Raw genomic sequence first — 21,787 nt, forward strand, 5'->3', positions numbered from 1 at the left:
AATGTGAAAATATCAAAGAAGGTGATGACATTAGCGAATAAAATTGAGTTATTAGATAAAATTTCTAATGGTGAAAGTGTCTCCTCAGTGGCAAAACATTATAAAATCAATGAGTCAACGGTACGATCAATCAAAAATCGGAAGAAAAAATCCGCCGTAGTGTCCGTGAAAACGCGCTAATTGCTTCAAAAATTTGCTCTGTAACTCGTGATGTTAAATTAGAAAAAATGGAAAAAACTTTAAATCTGTGGATAGAAGACCGAACTCAAAATAAAATTCCGTTAAATTCACTCATCATTCTTGAAAACGCAAAACTCCTTATCAACGCTTTAGCGAAACTGGTGATAGCACTGGCGGGATAGGTTTTTTAGCTAGCAAAGACGCTGGTTTGAAAGATTTGTTTGAAATTTCTAATAAATATTACATTTAATATTACATTGTTTCTTATTTTCATTTCGATGCCATATGCTTGCATTTCACTAGGTACTGTCTATGTACATAGTCATATTATGAAGGTACATATAATACATACATAGACAAAATTTTAGACTAGTTTTTCTTATATATTTCATACTTTGGAACGGAACCCCTTTATTACTATGGGAGCCATAACTCAGTATTCGCGTTTTCGGTATTCGCGGCATTTCTCAGGAACGTAACCCCCGCGAATAGCGGGGGTTTACTGTATACATAATTTTTTTTTTTTTGCTAGTAGATGAGACATGGGTTGTTTTAACTACACAATGTCTGGCACCCACTGTTATTGTCACTACCTCCAGTGGGTGTGTGATATTGTCTGTTTCAAGACTGGCATTGTTGAAGAGATTTTTAAGGTGGGTTACAGTACATACTTAGTTGTGGCTGACCTCTCTGTGGTATAGGAGGACACTGAGCAGGCTTTCCATGTGATAGCCTTTGTGGTAACTAAGTGGCAAGAAACCACTGCACAAATACAATATTTGGTCTCTTGCAGAGTTCTGTATCATCTCGTGTACCACAGTGGGAGCGAACTAAAGTTCTGGAACCGCCCTGCATAAGATACTATATATTTCTACGTTACCACACAAACTTGATCTGACTTGCAATGCAGTCTGATTGCTTTCAGAGAGCTTTTGATAAGAATCATGACCTACCCCTCCCCTTTGACCCTCCTATCCTTCCTGAACATGCTGTGCTCATCATAATGAAATTCTTCATTCCTTTTGTCTGAATGGTACTACATATCCGTTAGTCCTGATATATCAGTATTGGTTGACTTGATCAAAAGCAAATTCACTTAATTTATTCAAAGCAAGCTTTGAATAAATTAAGCTTTGAATAAATCACTTAATTTATACAGCATCAGCCAAAAAAAAACCTCCCCATTTCACCCATCTAGTCACTCCAAATGTTTGTCTAGTTCGGCCTTAAATTTATTTAAGCTATCAACTTCAACAACAGTTGCAAGTCTGTTCTAGCAATCAACTACCTGCTGCTAAAGGCAAACTTTTGCACATCTATTCTACGACTGTCATTCCTCAGTTTGAATCTATGCCTCCTCAGGTTCTAAATCTGAACAAGTGAAAGTATCCCGTCAGCAGTGACCCTGCTCAAACATTCAAGGCCTTATACCCACCTCAGTCAGATCACCTCGCAGGTGCCTAGTCTCCATATGCTGCAACTTGCAGAACTTAAGCCTTTCTTCGTAAGCACACTCCTTTGTTTCATAAGCACACCCCTTCCTCTCTCACCAATCTTGTTGTCCTTCTCTCTACTCATTCTAGCAACTGTACATCCTTCCTAAAATGAATCCTCCATACCTCTATGCAGCTCAAGGTGTAGCCTGACCATTGCCTTATACAAAGGAATAATCACCACCTAGCCGTATATTCTGCTAGCAAAATTCCTATATATAATTGACAAAACTACATGACCATAAAGACTAGTTAAATTTTCTCTCTCTCTCTCTCTCTCTGTGCCATCTTAGCTTTAAACAGAGTTAACTAAAAAAAATCTTGAAATAATGAGATATTCATTGATTCCAACTCTTTCTCTCTTTCTCCCAAAACCAGGTTATCTTCGAATATTTTCGGAGAAAATTAGCATGATTAATGGCAGATGTTTGATATAGAAATTTATTTTAAATCAACTCCTTTTTCTGAGTATTAAAGTTCATCTTAATTTCACAGACCTCGCTAACACCAGAAGTATCGTACATCGAATCATATGTGAGTGCCAAAAGGTATACATTGGGCATATTGGGATTCCCTCTCTGTTGTCACCTGATAAAACATCAAGTGAATTTACATCTTGGATAGACCCATCAAACTGAATTGAAGCTCATACAAACAAGGTTAGCCATGCACCCTTCTTAAATAAGATTTCCATCATATCTAATGATACCATTTCTTTTCTAGAAAATTTAGGGAGTCTTGATTCAAGTGAACAAATCATCTGTCCTTCACAAAAATACAGGTTCCAGGGTCACCTCTGCCAAGTGATTTGTGATCAAGTGACTTAGCCTGCAAATTAGTACTTTCTCTTAAAGTGATAAAGCATTTTTTTGTTTAAAGTTATACAATAAAACATAATTCACTAATCCTTAGTAAAGAAATCCACTTTACTAGTTTATAGATTAGAAGGAACAACCTCCCTTTTAATTGTAATAAGGGATGAAATAACACTGCACCCCATGTAAACTGGATCCACCTACCCATTATCAGTATCCGTGTGGTATCACAGAACTCTCTTCTTTGTGTGCATGTTCCCCCCCCCCCTCTCTCTCTCTCTCTCTCTCTCTCTCTCTCTCTCTCTCTCTCTCTCTCTGTGCATACTCATTACTAATCCTCTAATGCTTGGTCACAAGGTTGGACTGCTTCTGCCTTCACATGGTGGAGGCCATTAACCTAGTTGGAATAAGTTCTCCCGTCCTGGGCAAAATGGAAAAACTGACTCTGCACAGAAAGCTACTGCATTGTCAGATCAAAACATAAGAGGATGTAAACACAAAGAAATTAATCCCCTCGTAGCCAAACATCATAAAACTGATGAAATGACATACCTAGATCTGACTTTTTCAATAATTCACTCCAGCAGTGAAATTATAGTGTCACCATTCAGAATCCAGTATGAACTGGAGAGTATTGCTGAATCACCCAAGACAATTAAGTGACTCAAAGTCAGGAGATATACTTATAGAAACTGCTAATCCAAGAAATCTGAACACCTAATGAAAGTTACCTGCTTTGGACTGTTTCCAAACCCCCTACCCTCATAAATCTGTAAATGCCTCAACAGGAATAATCTTAAACTAGGACCTCCTTGATTTTTCCAAAGATGAGATGCTAAATGAGCTATCAGAACAAGGAGTTGTGTGGGATGATGGTAATCTCATCCATACTTGGAACTTCATAATCACTTTCAACATGCCACAGCACCTATACCCATTTAAACTGGTTATCTATTATGCAGTGTCACAGATGCCAGAAATTTGGACACTCCCAAATAGCTTGTAGAGGTATATTGATCAGCAGACCAGAACTGTCTGGAATGAAAACATCTTTCAAATGAAATACTTGAACTGCCAGAAGGATCACCCTTCCTATTACAGAGCATGTAAAATCACTGGAAAAATGAAAAAACACTCCAGAAACATAAAGTAGAATATGTCACGTACCAGGAAGCAAAACTATGCACTTTACCAACTCGGTCAAATAAAGCCTCTTACACTCAAGTCATCTGCAAATAACAGTCCATCGAAACACAGACATAACAAGTGAATCTTTTTCAAGTCGTGCAAGAAAATTGCTCACCTCTTTGTCAACACAGGATAAAAATAAGAACACATTTTGATCGGAAACCACTTAGTGATACCATGCTTGAAATATGTGTTGATGACATGGAAACCAGTGATCCTGAAAAAAAAAAAAAAGACAGAACAATGCAAGTCAAATGGTCAAATGCAAAACTTCAGCCCTTCAGAATCCATGAAGGCACAACAAGAAATAAACAATATGTACACTAATTCAGTGGAATTGCTATGATTTTCATGCCTGTATCAGTGAACGTATGCAGTTTCATACCTGAATATGCACACTGTGTCTAAAGGAGACATATTTCAAACCATCTGATACTTCAAGGATGAATAAATACAGTCAAACTTGGTTATAACAAGCATGGAAATAACAAGATCACGGCTGTAATGAGCAAAAAGCCATAATGATTTTAATTTATGCGTATTCCCATACAATCTCTCATTGTTATAACGAGTGTACTTCACGGATATACCGTACAAATTTTCATAACTATGCAAACATTCTTAATTGCTCGGGTAGTCAAAGAAACCCAATTCTTGGAATAGACAAAAATGAAAAGGGCGACTTAGCTTTTATGACCACCCACATTGCATTAGTGGACAGTTTGACCTTGTCCTTCCAGGGAATGGGGGCTGTACAATAGTGCGTGACGTTCCGCTTGTCACATTACATTATTTACAGATTGTCTTGTATTCACTGAACCATAAATTTATTTTGGGACTTCTAAGAATTTTCGAAACGGCTTTTAAGAATTTATGTAGATCGCTTTACTGTCATTTTAAAGTAAAGTCAGTCAGAAACGAACCCTGCCTTCGGAAACATGTCTACTAACAAAAGAAAGCATCTCGATTTGTGAAAAATCAAAATTATTCATGAGTTAGAATGTGGTGCAAAAAATGAAGTGTGTAAAAAGTTTTCTCTGTCCTCTTCAACAGTATCAACATTGCAGAAGAATAAACGTGTACATATTGGCACTGGAAAAGAACATAACCGAGGGAGAAAAAATTTTAAAATGCAAGGTTATAAACGTCAATGGATGAAGCATTGATTCGGTGGTTCACTACACAAAAAAGTGCTGGATTTTCAATAGACAGTCTGACCTTGAAAGCTCAAGGCAGAAAAATTTGCTGAACAATTTGGACGCAATGATTTTGTATGTAGCAATGGTTGGCTGGATCGATTTAAAAACTGAATACAAGCATATTAATACAAATATTGTGTAGGTATATACCAATATTATTTTTTTTCTCTCTAATATTTCTTTTGTTTTTTTGATTCTATCTTTTTATCAAGTTATTGAGAATTAAAAAAAAATAGGAAGTAGATTTAACTCATCACTGATATAGTGAGTAATGGTTATAACAAAGAAATTTTGTTGGTCCTTTGTTGCTTGTTATAACCAAGTTCGACTGGTATGCTGTCTTTAGAAAAGACAGAATTCAGCCAATTACAGCTCATGGTGAAGTCGCAGTTCCTGTTAATCCACACATACTCACCAAACAGATCCCATTCAGTACACCTCTAGAGGCTGTAACCAGCAAGATTGCTGGAGGCATATACATTACAATTTTTTGTTTTGTATTTACTGCCCAATTATAACATACAAAATAATGATCTCAACAGCCTTGCAACACAATTACCAACACCTTACTATTTTGGATTTTAACAGCCAACACACTTTGTAGGTAAACAGCCACATGGATTGTAGAAGCCAACTAATTGAAATATTCCTAGATTGCAGTAATCTCACTTGCAATAATAACCCCTCAATAGGGATCACAATACCGGTATTTCGGTATTTTTAACTTATGAAACCGGGATACCTGTATTCCAAAAAAAAACATTTTTTGCAATAAATTTTGATGACAATTAGGTGCTTATTGCACCTAATTGCAGTGCGGAGATGGGGGAACCACTGATGCCAATTGACACAAACACACTTTACACTTTTCTATCACAATATCCGCATTCAACTCGCCAAGGGAGTGGCCAGTATCTGGGGTACTATTGCACTATAAAGTAAGGAAAAAACAAGTAATCACTTGAATTCACATTTGAAATCAAACTTTTATTACAATAATAAATATTCTAGCAAAAATTATTAAACATACAGTTATTCTAAAAGCAAAAAAATAAGCAACCACACTACCTGTCTGAATAAAGTGAGCTCTTAAGAAACTCAATAGTGTTATCGTTTAAACTGAATCTAATTTTGGTACATATTTAATTAGCAGCAGAAAATGTCCTTTTGGATTCTGTGCTGGTTGGTGCTTTGTACTGAGATAGTCGTAGATAAGTTGCACTTTATAACCCCCCCCCTTATTCTCTTATCTTCAAAAAATCTTATTTCCTTTTTATCAAAAATAAAAAATATTTCCTTTTTGACTTTTTATGGCGCTATATCTGTATTAGCGAAAGAAAGGGATTGACGGTTAAGCTTGGTGAGGAAACCAAATCTAATTTGGTGGGGTGAGGGGGGTTATTTATTAATTTGTATTTTCCCATACTTTAGTATTGCCATCAGTGGCCATTGTTATGGTTTTCATACGGCAGCTCCCCTCAAGCACTAGGTGGCAGCAATGCCACCTAGTGCTTCCTGGTGATGCTGCCTGACTGCATTAAAAAATTTGTATTTCCAGGAGCTGAGGGATATTCCCTCTCACACACACACACACACACACACACACACACACACACACACACACACACACGTCAGTTTCTCAAGAGCAATTATACAAATATAAAACAAAAGTCATTTATCATACAAATATACTTACAATACATAACTGGTTTCATTTACATCTAATCTGTTCATTTTTCTCATTTAATCTGTTAATACATGCTATCATTTCCATAAAATTTCTCTCGATTAACAATCTCAACTCTCTCTACAGCTTTGAAGCTGTACAGCTTCAAACACTAAACTAATTCAATCTTAATCACTTCCTCGTATTTCTCTTAATCACCAATATCAATTCTCTCTACAACAACAATCCATAAGTCGATAACTTAATGCTAACAATTCCATGTAATCTCTCTTAATTTAGCATTATCAATTTTCTTTACAACTTCAACCAATAAACCAGCTTAACACTGAACATTTCCTTATTTCTTGTGTTTCTTCAACTTCAACCTTACTCTAAAATAATCTCCCAGAATGATCTGGGAGATTATTTTAGAGTAAGGTTGAAGTTGAAATGCCATTTCCAAAACAGAGGACTTGCCTTTCTTCTCTATCACGGTGGGATTCCTTTGTGCGGCTTCCTTCCACAGAGTGCAGTGATGTCTCTCTCTTCTTAGTTGAACTCTGCATCTCTGATGTACATTGCCCTTCCAGTACTCTTATTTCAGGATTTCAAGAACAGTTCTGTTAATACTGAAGGAAATTACCACAGCAGTAGTTAGAAGCCAGGGCACTATCTGACTGGCTTGTTATTCAACTTCTGGAATAACTTCTAGCTCAGGAACATGCCCCAGCAAAACACTTCACTATATAGCCAGACACTCCCAGAACTACCACTGGAATTCTGCAATCCCTCCGAACAACAACCACAAAACCCTCTTTTGGTGCGAGCACCTTATTTATTTCCTTCTCATTTATTATTTATTTATTGAATTGATTGCAAGTTACAATCGCCCCTTGTACTACTTTTTTATACGCAAGCTTATGTGCAAACTCCAGAGGTTAGCACGCAGAATATTTTTCCCACACAACGAAACACTTTCATCTTAATCACCAATCACCAATTTACCTAAAGATCACCTGTTCACAATACCTTTGAACTGCTCCATACCGACACCCTTTCCCAAAATGCACTAAGTGTTGCATCCTCAAGTAGCGGTATAATAGAGGGATTAAACTATTGTTCAGAAGCTTTTAATTTTAACCTTTCAGCACCTGCCATACCGTTGTTCACCATATTCCTTAATTTCACTACCAGGCCTTCTGCCACTAATGGAAATATTTCTGTAATGATGTTTTCGTTATTCCTTAAGTGCTTTACTTCCCCACACACACACACTACTTATTAAGAGAAATATATTTGTAAGATTTTGTCTTAAAGTTTCATGATGTTTTCAGGTTTCCGTTGCATTTGTACTGTGTATAACAATCTCTCATTTGCAAATTCAGCAGTATTAATAATTTATTGTTGTCAATTTTATAACTTTTATGCGAATAAATCATGGATATTTATTTTTTAAATTACTACCGAAAAACCGGTATTTTTGTATCAATACCAGGATTTGAATACTGGAAAAAAATGGCCGAGATCCTGGAATCTCGGTATTGTAAACCCTACCCCTCAATGATGGGTCACCAACACATTCAGTTAGGCATTGACACTGCAATAGATCTAGCAGTATATTCTGAAATCCTCTTTCTAATGTTTAAATGGAAGCAACCAGTAATCCTCTTCACAGTGACCACTTTCATATACTAATTAAACTGTTAGATAAAATTCTAGGTCATCCTCATAGAAATTCAAGATGGAAATTGGAGAAAGCTGATTGGGCAAAATATCAAACATTAGCGACATTAGATTTAGAAAATGTGCAATGGTCCTTGCCTAGTAAGGCAGTGTCACGTATTTTACAGAAAATACTGCATGCTACTGACAATTAACATCCACAAAATTGCTGATTCACCCAAAATCTTGGTGAAACAATTACTGCTTTACAGCTAAAAATGAACAGAACAAAGCCTGGAATAATTTCCATCACAATCCAACTATGGCACTCTGTTTTAGTGCAAAAGCAAGGTATGTTAGGCACTACAGCCAATAAGCCTCCTGGGATAATGTCTCACTTCAGCAATAAAGCATACAAAGCCATCCCAAAGAAAATCTGGAAAGCAATCACCAAAATGAGTGGCAGATACCATGACAGATACCCTTTGCTGGTTATAACCATTAAAGGGGGAGAATATTACAAATTGCAGCAAATTGCAAATGTGCTTGGAGAGACCTTTGCCCAGGTCTTGGCAGTAGCATATTAGCCATCAGTTTTCCAGAATCACAAAATAGTAACAGAAAAGCATGAGTTAAACTTTTCCTTGAAAGGAGGCAAACAGTATAACCAACCATTTGCAATTAATGAGTTACATCAAGCACTGTCACCATCTGGAAATAGTGCTGTGGCACCAGATGACATCCACTACATAACTTTGAAGCAACTGAGTGTTACAGCACTGCAATCACTCCTATCCCTATAAAATCTATTCAGAAAATTCCTGTCCAGAGCATTGACAACACTATCATTCTAGCTTTCCTGAAATCTGGATTAGATCCTGCCATTTCAATCCATTACACACCTGTTGCATTAACCAAGCTGCCTTGGTAAATTATTTGAGGAAATAGTTAACCTTAGACTTGACTGGTATCTGGAAAATTATGGCATTAACCATATAGCCCAGATTGGAATAAGATGAAACAGATCAACATTGAATATATTGGTACAGTAAGGATATAGAGACATTAATGGATTAACTAGATCCACAGACGGAAGTGAATGTGATTCTTGCACTGCTCCTATTGGAACATGCAGCAACCTGAAAAGAAAAGTGTCAAGGATATCAAGCACTGCTGTGGGTCATCATGGAACAAGCAAATACATGGTCTGTGTTAGGGTAACTAAGAATAAGAACAGGTGCATGTGTATTTGTATGTAAACTAATGCTAGGAGCATTATAAATAACTACAAATTTGAAGTAATAATCAAATCATCATATGCAAATATAGGAATATCAGAGACAGGGTGTCACTCAGACAAGACATGCAGAGTTTGAATATGGAAAGTAAAATGTATACAGAAAGGACAAACAAGACAGAGTGGAGTGGTTATGATCTTAGTTAAGGGTGACTACCCAGATGTGAACCAAAGTAAGCAAGGTTTGAGGTGTGGCATCAACACCACAGGGAGGAATGCCATCCCTGTGTTACCAGGCAATACTAGGTGGTAGATGACTCCCATCAACCGGTGCAATACTACCACTTTGCTTATTGGAGGCTTGAAGTGGTGGAACCCATGTTTAGTCTCCAGAGCTAAGTTCCGGTCAACCCTTCCCCATCTCTACAGTCATGCAGTATGACTGATGACTTTTGAGGTTGTGATGGATATCATGGCAAGATTCAATCTTCCTTACATTTCGAGGGTACAGCTCTAAAACGGTGTTTGCAGGCCAGCTGCTAGTTAATACACCAGACTGAACCTGTTGTTGACTCCTTAGGAGGCTTCTGGATCAGCTAGTTTATAATCTTGTTACCTCTATTCTGCCAGATAGTGACTGGAGGCAGTCCGAGTAGTGTGTATACAGGGGCATTGTTGAGGCCACGTTATGTCAAGGATCTGGGTATATTCTTACCATGTGTATGCCATATCCAAAAATTTCATTACTTCATACAGCACGTATTCTCACTATTGAATACATCATGAATTGTCAAACTAATAGAGTAGGCTTATCTGCGAAAGGATCTAAACCTCCAAACACTTCCTAGTTCATTTCACAGATATACATGGTCTCAGTTCTAATCTCAACAATGTCTGTTTCCACCTGCAGTCTGCCAAAACTCCATGTACTTTTTTCTGACAGAATCTCAGGTATCAGTTGATTCAACTACTGCTCATCTCACTTGCCGAAATTATTCGTTCTATGATTCCTTTCGCTTCAAAGGTGGTACTTGTGCATGTGTCCGTTCCGATATTCCCTGTTAGAGACTTGGTAATTTGAATCTCCTCTTTTCGATCTTCTCTGGCTTAAATCTCTCTACCTCATTCTGTCAAATTCATCTGTTGTCTCTGCCATTCTCCCAAATTTGCTAATTACTTGGAGCTCTTTGACTTCCTCTCTTTGCAACTTGACTTTCTCCAGTCCAACTTTCCTAACAGTGAGGTAATTTTCCTTGGTGATTTTAATGTTCACAACACCAGCTAGCTTCCGTTTTCTAGTCACACTGACCCAGCTGGTTGAGATGCTGAGGCTTTTGCAATTACTAATTATCTTGCCCAAATTTTCATTTACCTACAAGATTACCAGACAATCCTAACCATACAGCCAATATGCTTGATCTTTTTCTCACAATCAACCCTTCTACGTATTGTAAGTAATCTGAGGTGCCTAAAGAACCAATCACGGTCAAAATGAGTCTCCTTTAGGCACCTCAGATCACAACCTGGCGATTGTCTGTTCTCTAATGGAGCCTTTATCTCATGGCCATTCCCATCCTCTTGTTTTTTGGCCTTACAAGAATGCAAAATGGGATGAACTGCGAGATTTCTTTTCCTTGGTCGGATTACTGTTTCAAAATTTCTGATGTCAACATTTGCTCAGATCGTGTCAGTGAAATTATTCTTGTAGTAATGGAATCCTTTATTCCACACTGCACTTTAAAATCTCGTCCTTTATCTAAACCTTGGTTTTCGCATAATGTGCTAAGGCTGTTCAAGAGAAGAATGTTGCATATCGTAATTGGCTTGTTTTCAATTTTCCAGTTTCATTTTCTGCCTACACCAAAGCTCGCAACAATTGTAAAGCAGTTTATTAATCAGTCCAAACTGGAGTTTGAACAGGCTAAGAGTAGAAAACTTGCTTCTCTGCCCTAATGGTAGCCGAGCATTCTGGTCTCTTGCCAAAGCTATTGGCCACAACTTTTGGCCATCTCTGCTCCCACCTCTGTCCACACCAGATGGTTCTGTTGTCACTTCAGCCAAGGATAAAGCTGACCTGCTAGCATCCCATTTTTCTTCCAACTCATGTATTAATGATCTTGGTAAAACACCTCCCACCATTCCCAACACGCTCCATTCAATGCCTCCTGTGGTCTTCCGTCAAAATTATGTCAGAAGGATTTTGACGAATCTTGATGCTAAGAAAGCTCCAGGTCCCAATGGTATTTCTCCACTTGTTCTCAAAACCTGTGCTCCTAAACTTACTCCTATTCTTTGCCGCCTTTTTTCACTTTCTTATTCCAAAGGTGTTTTTCCTTCTGCACGGAAATTTGCTCATATCCAGCCAGTTCCTTAAAAGGGTGACAAATCCCTCCCATCCAATTATCGTCCCATTGCAATTACTTCTACTCTTTCTAAAGTAATGGAGAAATCAATTAACCGCCAACTCTTAAACTACCTAGAAACCTTCCGTCTGATCAACGATCGCCAGTGTGGATTCCGTCAGTGTCATTCCACTGGTGATATTCTGGCTTATGTTACCCATTTATAGATAAATTCAATAGAAAAGTTCGGTGAAACACACGCAGTTGCTCTTGACATCTCAAAGGCTTTCGATCGTGTTTGCCATAAAGGTCTAAACAAGCTTCCATCTTATGGTTTGCCAACTGTTTTTTGTAATTGGTTATCCAGTTTTCTCTCTGATTGCTCACTGAGGGTGATGGTAGATGGCTCTCTATCTTCTAACTTCTCCCCTAATGCTGGTGTCCCCCAAGGTTTTGTTCTTTCCTTCACTCTTTTCTTCTTGTATATTAATGACCTTCTTCCATTGACTGAAATCCTATCAATAGTTTTGCCAATGATAGCAGATTGCATTCCACTTTCCAGTTCGAGAAACCTTGCCCTGCTCAATCGGCTTCAACTTCTCAAATATCTGCTACCAATTCCTTAAATGCCGATCTCCAGGTAATTCTCCAGTGGGGCAAAGACAACTGAGTCTTGTCTTCTGCTCCTATTCTTTTCTTTGGTGACACTCTGATATCTAGGCAAGATAATATATATCTCTTGGGGATTACCCTGACTTCTAATCTCTCTCTTGGCACAAGCACATTACAAATATTGCTTCCTCTGCATCTAAAAAACTTGGTTTTCTCTTTTTCGCTCTCAGCATTTATTTTTTTTCTAAACAGCTGTTCACTCTGTACAAATGGCAAATGTGCCTTACCATGGAATATTATTCCCACATCTGGGGTGGTGCCCCCAAAACCTCTCTTCCTGGCTTCTAGATTCCATTCAGAAGAGGGCACTTAGGTTAATTAATGACTCATTTATAACAGTCTCTCCACTCGCTGTCTCATAGATGTACTGTTTCTGCTGCATGCCTTTTCTAGAGATACTTCCATGGGCACTGTTCTTCTGAATTGGCTTCTATAATTCCCGCTCTCTCTTTCAAATCAGTCTGAACACGTGCCGCCAACATCCATTTACTGTCCAACCTCAAACTCACAGAACCAACTTTTCATCTTCCTCGTTTATTCATTCAACTGCTGTTTTCTGGAACAATCTTCCTTCGTATGTATTTCCTGAAAATTACAGTCTACAGAAGTTCAAGTCTAATGTCAACAAATATCTTCTGTCATCTTCTCAACCTCGAACCCGAGCACTGTACTAAGTACTGTAGGTTCTATCACCTCGTGTTTGGGGTCTTCATAAAAAAGGGTCTTTTGTTGGATGACTCTTTTCTACAGCAGCATGTCAGAGAGGCAACAAGAGGAAGCAACACAATTTATCTGGTTATCGGCAACCAATGTTGGTGCATTAATAATCTGTAGGTAAAGGACCCACCACGTGCCAGTGATCACGGTGTACTGACATGGGAATTACTTTAGGCATAACTGCTGTCATCTCTAAAAGGAAGAGCTTTTGTAAGGGTGACTACAGGGGGGGTCTCAGAGAGTTTTTAAATTCTATGCAGTGGATAAACTGTTGATGTTAACCAACAGCAAATTCTAAATGGGAAGAATTCAGAGAAGTAATCTTAGAAGCCACATTTTTTTGTGCCAACTAAGAAATGCTGTTCAAGGTTTAGACCTAAATGGATGGCAGGTGAACTGATGGGACTTCTGGCATAGAAGAAAAATGCATGGAATGCATATAAATTTCAGGTGATATAGAAGTCTGTGGTAGATTCTGCAGTTAAGTCACAAAGGAGTTTAGGCAAGCTAAGACAGATTATGAGAAATCCCTAGCAACAATGCAAAGAAAAACAGCAAGGGCTTCTTTGCTAATAATAACAATAGAAGGAGAGGGTTGAATCACATCAGTCCACTTGATGTTGATGCTCATGTTGCTGATAAACTGAACAGGTGTTTTGCATCTATTCACACATGGAGCATCCTCTGTGTGTGAATAGATGCAAATAATGGGTGATCTGCCAGCAGTGGCAGATTACCCATTAAGGCAATGAGGCACGTGCCTGGGGGCCCCCAAGCCAAGACATTTTCCTATAGTGTTCTAAAATAGATTAATGTTTTCAGTAAACATCATAAAAATCTTGATTAATTTAAGCGAAAATTTTTAAGCAAAAAATTCAAAAGTACAAAATTTCATTTATTTGCCACCTAACTTTTATTTCTTTTTTATTCTTTTTTTATTATTATTATTTTTCGGGGGGCCCCCAAATATAATTTGCCTAGGGGCCCCAACTATCCTTAATCTGCCACTGGTTGCCAGAAGTTTATTGAACTCTAAGAGGGACCTAAAAGATTTTGTGTAAGCTGAGAAGAAAGTGATAGAGAAATTGCTGAAACTGAACATAAAAAGGCAGGCACCTGGGGTGGTAGGTGCCTGCCTTTTTATGAGATTAAATTAATAGATTCAGCAAAGGAGGTAAGCAAACCCTTAGGCATAATTATGATTGCAGCAGATATATCCGAAGATGGGGGGGGATCAAAAGGTGACATAAGTAATTACAGACCTGCAAGATTATTATTATTAGTAGTAGCAATGACATATTATGCAAGAAAGCAAACTTATAAAGCATCAGCCAAAAAAAACTTCCCACATCACCTGATCATTTCCTCCAATGATTTGTCTAGTTATTCCTTGAATTTATTCAAACTATCTACTTCTGCAACAACAACAAATGGAAGTTTGTTCCAACAAGCAACCATCCACTGGCTGAAGGCAAAATTCTACACATCTATCCTGTTAGCTTAACTTCTGTATACAAGTCAGGGAAAATACTGGGGTCACTGGTTAAAGAAGCAATATAGTATCATTTATACTTCACTCACATGGATACTTCACACAGCATGGATTTGTTAAGAGGCAGTCTTTTCTGACCAATCTAGTAACAAAAGAACTGGATGCAAAAAATTTTGATGTCATCTACTTGGATTTCAGGAAAGCTTTTGATACTGTTGCACATAAAAGACTGCTATATAAATTGGAGCACTGTGGCATTAAGGGCAAGTTACTGCTATGGATAAAGGATGGTAGAGTGGCAGAAGACAGAGAGTGGTTATGAATGGATGCTGCTCTTGATAGATTACTGTTATTAGTGGGATTCTCCAGGGTTTGGTGCTGTGGTTTTCTGTATTTATTAATGATATTGATGAAGGTATATCAGACTTAATGTCTAAGTTTGCAGATGATACAAAAGTTGACAGGTTGTTAATCACAGGAATGATGGTATGCTACTGCAATTGCATCTAGAAAAGTTAGGCAGATGGACTGAGAAATGGCAATTGAAGATTCCATGAGAATGGAATTTTAACATTGACAAATGCAAAGTACCACATATGGGTAGGTAGCAGTAACCCCAGAGTAACATACCAACTGTGTGGTACTACACTCAGGTTAGTGGAAAATGAAAAAGACCCTGGGGTAATTGTGCAGTCAGATATGAAGTTGCAGACAGGATAGCTCATGAGGTTTTGTCTGTGGTATACAGGTACTTTGCTAATTGGGATAAAGAGGTGATTATCCCATTGTATAAGGCAGTGTTAGGCCTGAATTTTGAGTACTGCATACATGTCTGGAGGCCCAATTTTAGAAAGGATCAAGATCTGCTGGAACAGGTGCAGAGAAGGGTAGCAGTTGGTGAAGAGAGCAAAGCTGTGCTCTTAACAAGAAAGGCTTCAGTTCTGCCAATTGCAGTGTCTAGAGACTAGGCACCTAAGAAGTGATCTGTTTGAGGTGTTTAAGGCTTTGAATGGATTGAGCAAGCACAATGCTGATGGTAATTATTGGAGATGGGCAGGTGAAGTGAGAAGATGGGGTTTTTTTTGTTTTTTTTTTAAGCTAATTTCAAGCTTGCTTTCTTGCATCATTTGCCACTCTATCACTAATCATAAATGCTTTCCTTTGATCAGAACCCCAGGTAGTAGTCTGTTTCATCATCACTAAAGCCTGTGATACCTTTTAGAGGTACAGGATCCTTCATGAATTACATTGTCAATAGCCTGGACACGTACCTGTTTTCGTATAAAACTTCCTGCAACTCAGCACATTTGAAATATGTGTTAACCTTGCAATGTTCAAAGTATTTTTGCAGGAAGAGGGAGTACTACAGGGATCGGTACTTAACCCACCCTAATTATAGTTGCAATCAATGCACTAGCATAGCAGCTTCCAAACTCAGTGGACACTACACTCTTTGTTGATGATCTCAGAATTCTGTCATTATGAAAGTATGAGAATTATAGAAAGGCAGCTTTAAGGGCCATCAGCAAAGTACTTTGGTACAGATCAGTGGCTTCAGACTTTCTGCACAAAAAATGTTGAAGTCTACACTGCCAACAGAAATTATCTGAACCAGAATTTATATTTGGACAGCCAATACCAGTTCAAACCAGCATTCGATTCTTAAGAGTTCTTGACCATAAGCTAAATTTCCTTGAATATATCAAACAGTTCAGAACCAATTGCCTAAAAAAAACTAAATATCCTAAGAGTTCTCTCAGCATCAAGGTAGGTGGTGCTGATTATTTAATGTTACTTCATTTATACAGAGCTCTGATTAGGTCCAAACCCAACCATGGGGCAACAGTCTGACTCTCCAAAGCCCAGGTTCTGAGATGACTGTATTCCATTCACCACAGTGCTGTGCATATTGCATTAGGAGTCTTTCATACTTCTCCAATTCACAGTTTATATGCTGAACCACATGGTTTGCCCCTTTCATTAGGAGACAGCAGCCAATGTTGCAATATGCATACAAAGTTATTTTACTACCTGAACACCCTAACTGGCCAAATATTTTTGTCAGTGAGAATGTCTGTACCAAAGTTACTTATCCATCACTTGCCCAGTTAGTATGTGACTCAAGGAATTCTTCCCATACTTGAATCTCACATTACAAGACATTGCAACCACCTTGGAGCTCAGTTCCACCAAAATATGACTTTCAGCTTCAAAACTAAAACAATAACCTAATACCCAAAAAAGAAAATGCCCTACAGCTGCACACCACCACAGAAGCTGAATATTCCAATTACATTCCAGTATACACAGAGTGGATCAATAATGAAACCAAAATGGAGACAGCTGCAGGTTTTCCAAACATCACATTAGCAAAACTGCCACATGAATGCAGTATATACACTGCAGAACTTGCAGAAATGCAAATGGTCTTAGACCATAAAGCCTACTAATACACCAAAAAGTATCATATTTACCAGCTTCACATCAATTACCAACACTCAGGTCAATTTTAGATGACAGGTTAAATATCACAAAAGTGTTCTCCTTCTTGACAATCATCAATATATACCATATTCTTTAAGAAAACTATCACAAAAATCCTTGGGTAAAATTTGCCATCGTACCTTCCACCATAAGCATGGCACACTATAGCCATAGTTGCTGATGCACTGGAAAAATTCAGCCAACAAACAAATTCGAAGTCAACCCATTTTTGCTTTACACCTCTGGGAAACCATTTTCTTGTGCATTCATTCCATAGGAATCACATTTTCTTGGGCCTGCAAAGCAGAAGAGATATTCCCTGGATGGTTTTCACAAAGCTGTTCTTTTTTCTTTCTTCATCCTCTAGGTTACCACAGCAGTCTTCTACATCATCTTCACCTTCTGAAAGCCAGCATTCAGCAGCTGTGCTGTGAGAGTCAGGCCTTATCAAGTTGCATAGTCAACCAAACCAATCTCTAGTGGATCTGATGCCAAATTTTAACACTTCTCCAAATATCATTGTGGGCGAACTAATTATTTTCCACTCCCCTATGCTATGGATGAAAGAATAGTTGGCTTTTTTTTTTTTTTTTTTACTTACAGTAATCTTGATCTTTGTTTGGTAATTTACCTTTGTGTATGAAAACTTAAATTCAGTTTGGTATTGATTACAAAGTGTTAATTTATTATTATTTCACTTATTCAATTTTAATGATTCAGAAATTCTCTTTTAATAACTTGTTTTCTTTTTTTGCCTTTTATTAACTTTTATTCCAGTGGCATTTCCTTCATTAGGATAAATATTTTCTTTGGTTAAATTGTTATTTCTTGAATTTATTATTTGGTCCTTGAATTCATAGATTTCTGTAATTTGTCAAATGTCATTGCCTCTTCCTCAACACATGCAGGTTATAGCAATTGCTTTATTCAGCCATATAGAATGATGTACATTTTCCAGAACTCCTGGGTGCTTGAAATTTCACATCATAGTTTCATCTGAAGTCTTCTGTTATACAGTTTATACTTTTCACCCCTCCTAACTGAGTGATTTTCATGCAACTCAAAAAATGTACTTTGTTTATCCAGTTTATTTTGAATTCTTGGCATTCTGTTTGTTAGGTGACATTGTGATGCCACTCTGATTACTGTAGGTTGCACCCTAGAAATCCTGTGGTCACTCTGAGCATGTAAATGTGCAATTATTTCTAAAATTGCCAATGATATAATTTGTTTTGTTAGCACTATATAGTGTAATTTATGTTTTTTACTATTAATGCCTAATCTAGTGCATGTATAATGTCTTATAATAGATAATCAAATATATAGTGCAGTTTTTCAAATTTAAGGAATGTTTATGTTGTATAATTTATGACATGAGGAATTTCTTAGAAGATCATGGGATTGTAAGTGATAAAATAAATAAAATACAATAAGGCAATCTAAAAATAAATACAGATTCTGGAGTTTTCCAAAGGCAAAGCTTTCTTCATCAGCAGATTATACATTCTGATTTCAACATACATTATATGCTCTTACATAAGTACATGGCACAGCCTGCCATGGTGGTAACATGTGACTCCTCTCATGATCCTCTGCACACTTACCAGCAAACATCCTGCCTAAGAACTACAGATTCAATGATAGGATATATACAACATCCTTGATTGGATAACCGTTTGTGTTGTTGCTTTCTGAAGACCCTTGAGCTACTTCCAGTCATAAAACTTATGTACACTGTCAACAATTACCATATCATCAGTGTGGACTAATCACTTTCTTCACATACACATAGCACAGTGGCTGAATGGTCAGTGGTTTTTTTTTTTTTTTTTGTTAGTTGTTGTGCGCATCGGCTTCTGTGGCCATAATGCATCTCCCAAAGTTTTTGCATTTTATTCTGATCCAAGCCCGAGAAGGGATTTCAAACCCACGACCTTTGGGTTGCCAGGCAGGCATTTGACCCACCTGGCTAGCCCGGTTGGCTGGTCAGTGTTAGTGAGACAGGTTGTAATCATTAGTCATTAATTATAAGACAAAGGAATGCATGAATACTGTCAAGGAAGCTGATTTTTGACCATTCAGCCATTGTTGATTCATGTGTTGAGAGAAGGTGAGCAGGTGTGTAAGAAATAAGATAAGGCTGAGTTTATAAGGATTGAAATTAAGTGAAATTTTCTATGGAAAAAAGATTCCCATGAATCTTTTATCCATAGAAAATTACCAAGAAATTGTCAAAAGCAACTGCTTGAGTTCATGAAACTTTTCTATTAAATTTGTCCAAAGATGGATACCATAAGCTGATATATCACCAGTGGATTGACACTTACAAAAATCCATATTTGGTGATCATCGATCAGAGGAAGGTCTTGAGATAGTTTAAGAGTTGGTGATTGTAGAATTTCTCCATTATTTTGGAAAGAGTAGAAGCAAGTGCAATAGAGCAATAATTGGGTTGGAGAGTTTGCAGCCTATTTTAACAAATAAAAAAATAAACAAACAAAAAAAAAGTAAACTGTATTTAAAGAAAAACAAAAGGAAAATAAACAACTTATATGCTTTCCTCCTTGCATAGGTAACTTATTCCACAGTAATTAACAGTTAACAGTAATTAACAACTTTCTGGCTAAAAGAAATTGTCTTACACAAAAGTATAAATCTTGCCCCATAATATTGAATGATTCCTACTTCTAAAATCATATATAACAATGAAAATTTCACTTCCATTCATTTTATTATCTCCTCTCAGTTAGTATCCCTCTGTGATGCTTGGTTGCCAAACTCTGTACCCACGTATTCGAAAGTCATTAAAGTCTTTCCTCATACGAATACCCTTTTTGTGGATTTGACCAAGTAGGTTGTGTGGCGTTGACCCATTCAAGAAGCTCTCATTTTTTTTATGTGCTGTCTTCACACTTGGACACTGTTTCAAATGCAGTCTTACATTTGAATTTATACAGTGAAATTATGACCTCTCTATCTCAACAAGCAAATGGTTGATAAACCTGCAATAGGACACAATGTGCCTTCTTTCTTCCTGTCTACACCACTCAGAGAATCTTGTATTCACCTGTACCATAACTCACAAATCCTCTTTCTTCCTGTATTGTTCTCAGTTCAGTGCCACCAAGTGTATACGTTATTTTGGGATTGCTGTTTCCCATGTTGTTACCTTACATTTTGCTGCATTAAAACATAGCTACCGCTTTTGTAATCATTTCTTGAAGCCTATCCAAGTCATCTTGAAGGAGTTGGCAGTCATCTTGGAGCTGCCAACCTTTACATCAGATGAAAATTTTGATATTGCACTATTACAATATCCAATTCATTTATGAAAATCAGAAACAACAGAGGTTCTTGAACTGATGCCCTGGTATTAATATTTGGTCAATCTGAAGAGTAATCATTAGTCACAACCCTATGCCTTTTATCATGTAGCCACCCTGCAATCCATGTGAGAACTTACCTGTGATCCGACATATTCCAGCTTATAAGGTAGATCTGTTGTTCTGAGTAAAGTGGTTTTCTGAAATCCAAATAGACATCAAAATTATTTGCTACATCCATCCCATGAGTAACTGCTAAAATAGACGACCAGGTCAATTAAACATAAATTTTTCTTAAAAAATACATTTTGTAGCTTTCAAAATTCCATTTCTATCTAAGTGTCCCTCTTTTGCATATCATCCTCTTTATCATTGCCTCCATGATTTTCCCTACCACTGAAGTCAGAACTGAACAGTCTGTAGTTACCCACTTTTGTGTATTGAAAATATGTTGGCACTTCTCCAATCCAAAGGAATCTCTTCAGAGTCCAGTGATGGCCTTATAATCAACCTTAATGGTACTCTACACTCTCTTGCTGCCTCTCCAATGTTAATGGGTATATGCTGTCAATTCCTAGAGCCTTACTTGCCTTTAGGCTTAAAATTATTTCTAACAAATGATTATCTGTAATTTCAGTATCACTAATATCATACTGTTCAGCCTCATTCTTACTAGAATATTGTTTCCTCTGCAGCTAAAAAAAACTTTTCTCTTTTGCTCTCAGCATTACTTTTCTTCCAAACAACTGTTCACTATGTACAAATTTCAAAACTGCCATACCATGAATATTGTTCTCATATATGGGGCAGTGCCTCCAAAATCTCTCCCAGGCTTCTAAATTTCAATCAAAAGAGGGCAGTTAGGTTAATTAATTACTCATTTCTAACAGTCTTTCCCCTCTCTGTCTCATAGATGTTCTGTTTCTGCTGCATGCCTTTTCTATAGATACTTCCATGGACACTGTTCTTCTGAATTGGCTTCTGTAATTCTCACTCTCTTCCAGAGTAGTCTGAACATATGCCACAACCATTCAACATCCTTTTACTGTCCAATGTCAAACTCACAGAACCAACTTTTCTTCTTCCCCATTTATTCATTTAACTTCCATTTTCTGGAACAATCTTCATACATATATCCAGAAAATTGCAGTCTGTGGAAGTTAGTCTGTCAACAAGTACCTTCTTTCATCACCTCAACCTTCAACCCATGCATAGTGTTAAGTACTACAGGTTCTAATACCTCTCTGCATTTTGGGTTTAAAAAAAAAAAAAAATAAATAAATAAATATTGTCTCTGCTCACTAAGAAGAGTCTTTC

General features: G+C 37.4%; 1 protein-coding gene across 5 annotated transcripts in view; it reads left to right on the forward strand.

The window, feature by feature from the left end:
* LOC150090757 (palmitoyltransferase ZDHHC20-B) overlaps positions 1-21,787 on the forward strand; it is a 306,713-nt gene that overhangs the window by 221,799 nt on the left and 63,127 nt on the right. Inside the window, exon 11 of one of the 5 annotated variants that reach the window (XR_016547302.1) lies at positions 2,169-2,332. The exons of the other annotated variants lie outside the window; for them this stretch is intronic. The gene's annotated coding sequence lies outside the window, so the exon portion shown is untranslated. The remainder of the gene's footprint in view (positions 1-2,168; positions 2,333-21,787) is intronic. 5 annotated transcript variants of the gene reach the window in all.

This window comes from Mastigoproctus giganteus, chromosome 1 (assembly GCF_048544385.1).
Source record: "Mastigoproctus giganteus isolate SK-2022 chromosome 1, ASM4854438v1, whole genome shotgun sequence".
In the NCBI taxonomy this organism is placed as follows: domain Eukaryota; kingdom Metazoa; phylum Arthropoda; class Arachnida; order Uropygi; family Thelyphonidae; genus Mastigoproctus; species Mastigoproctus giganteus.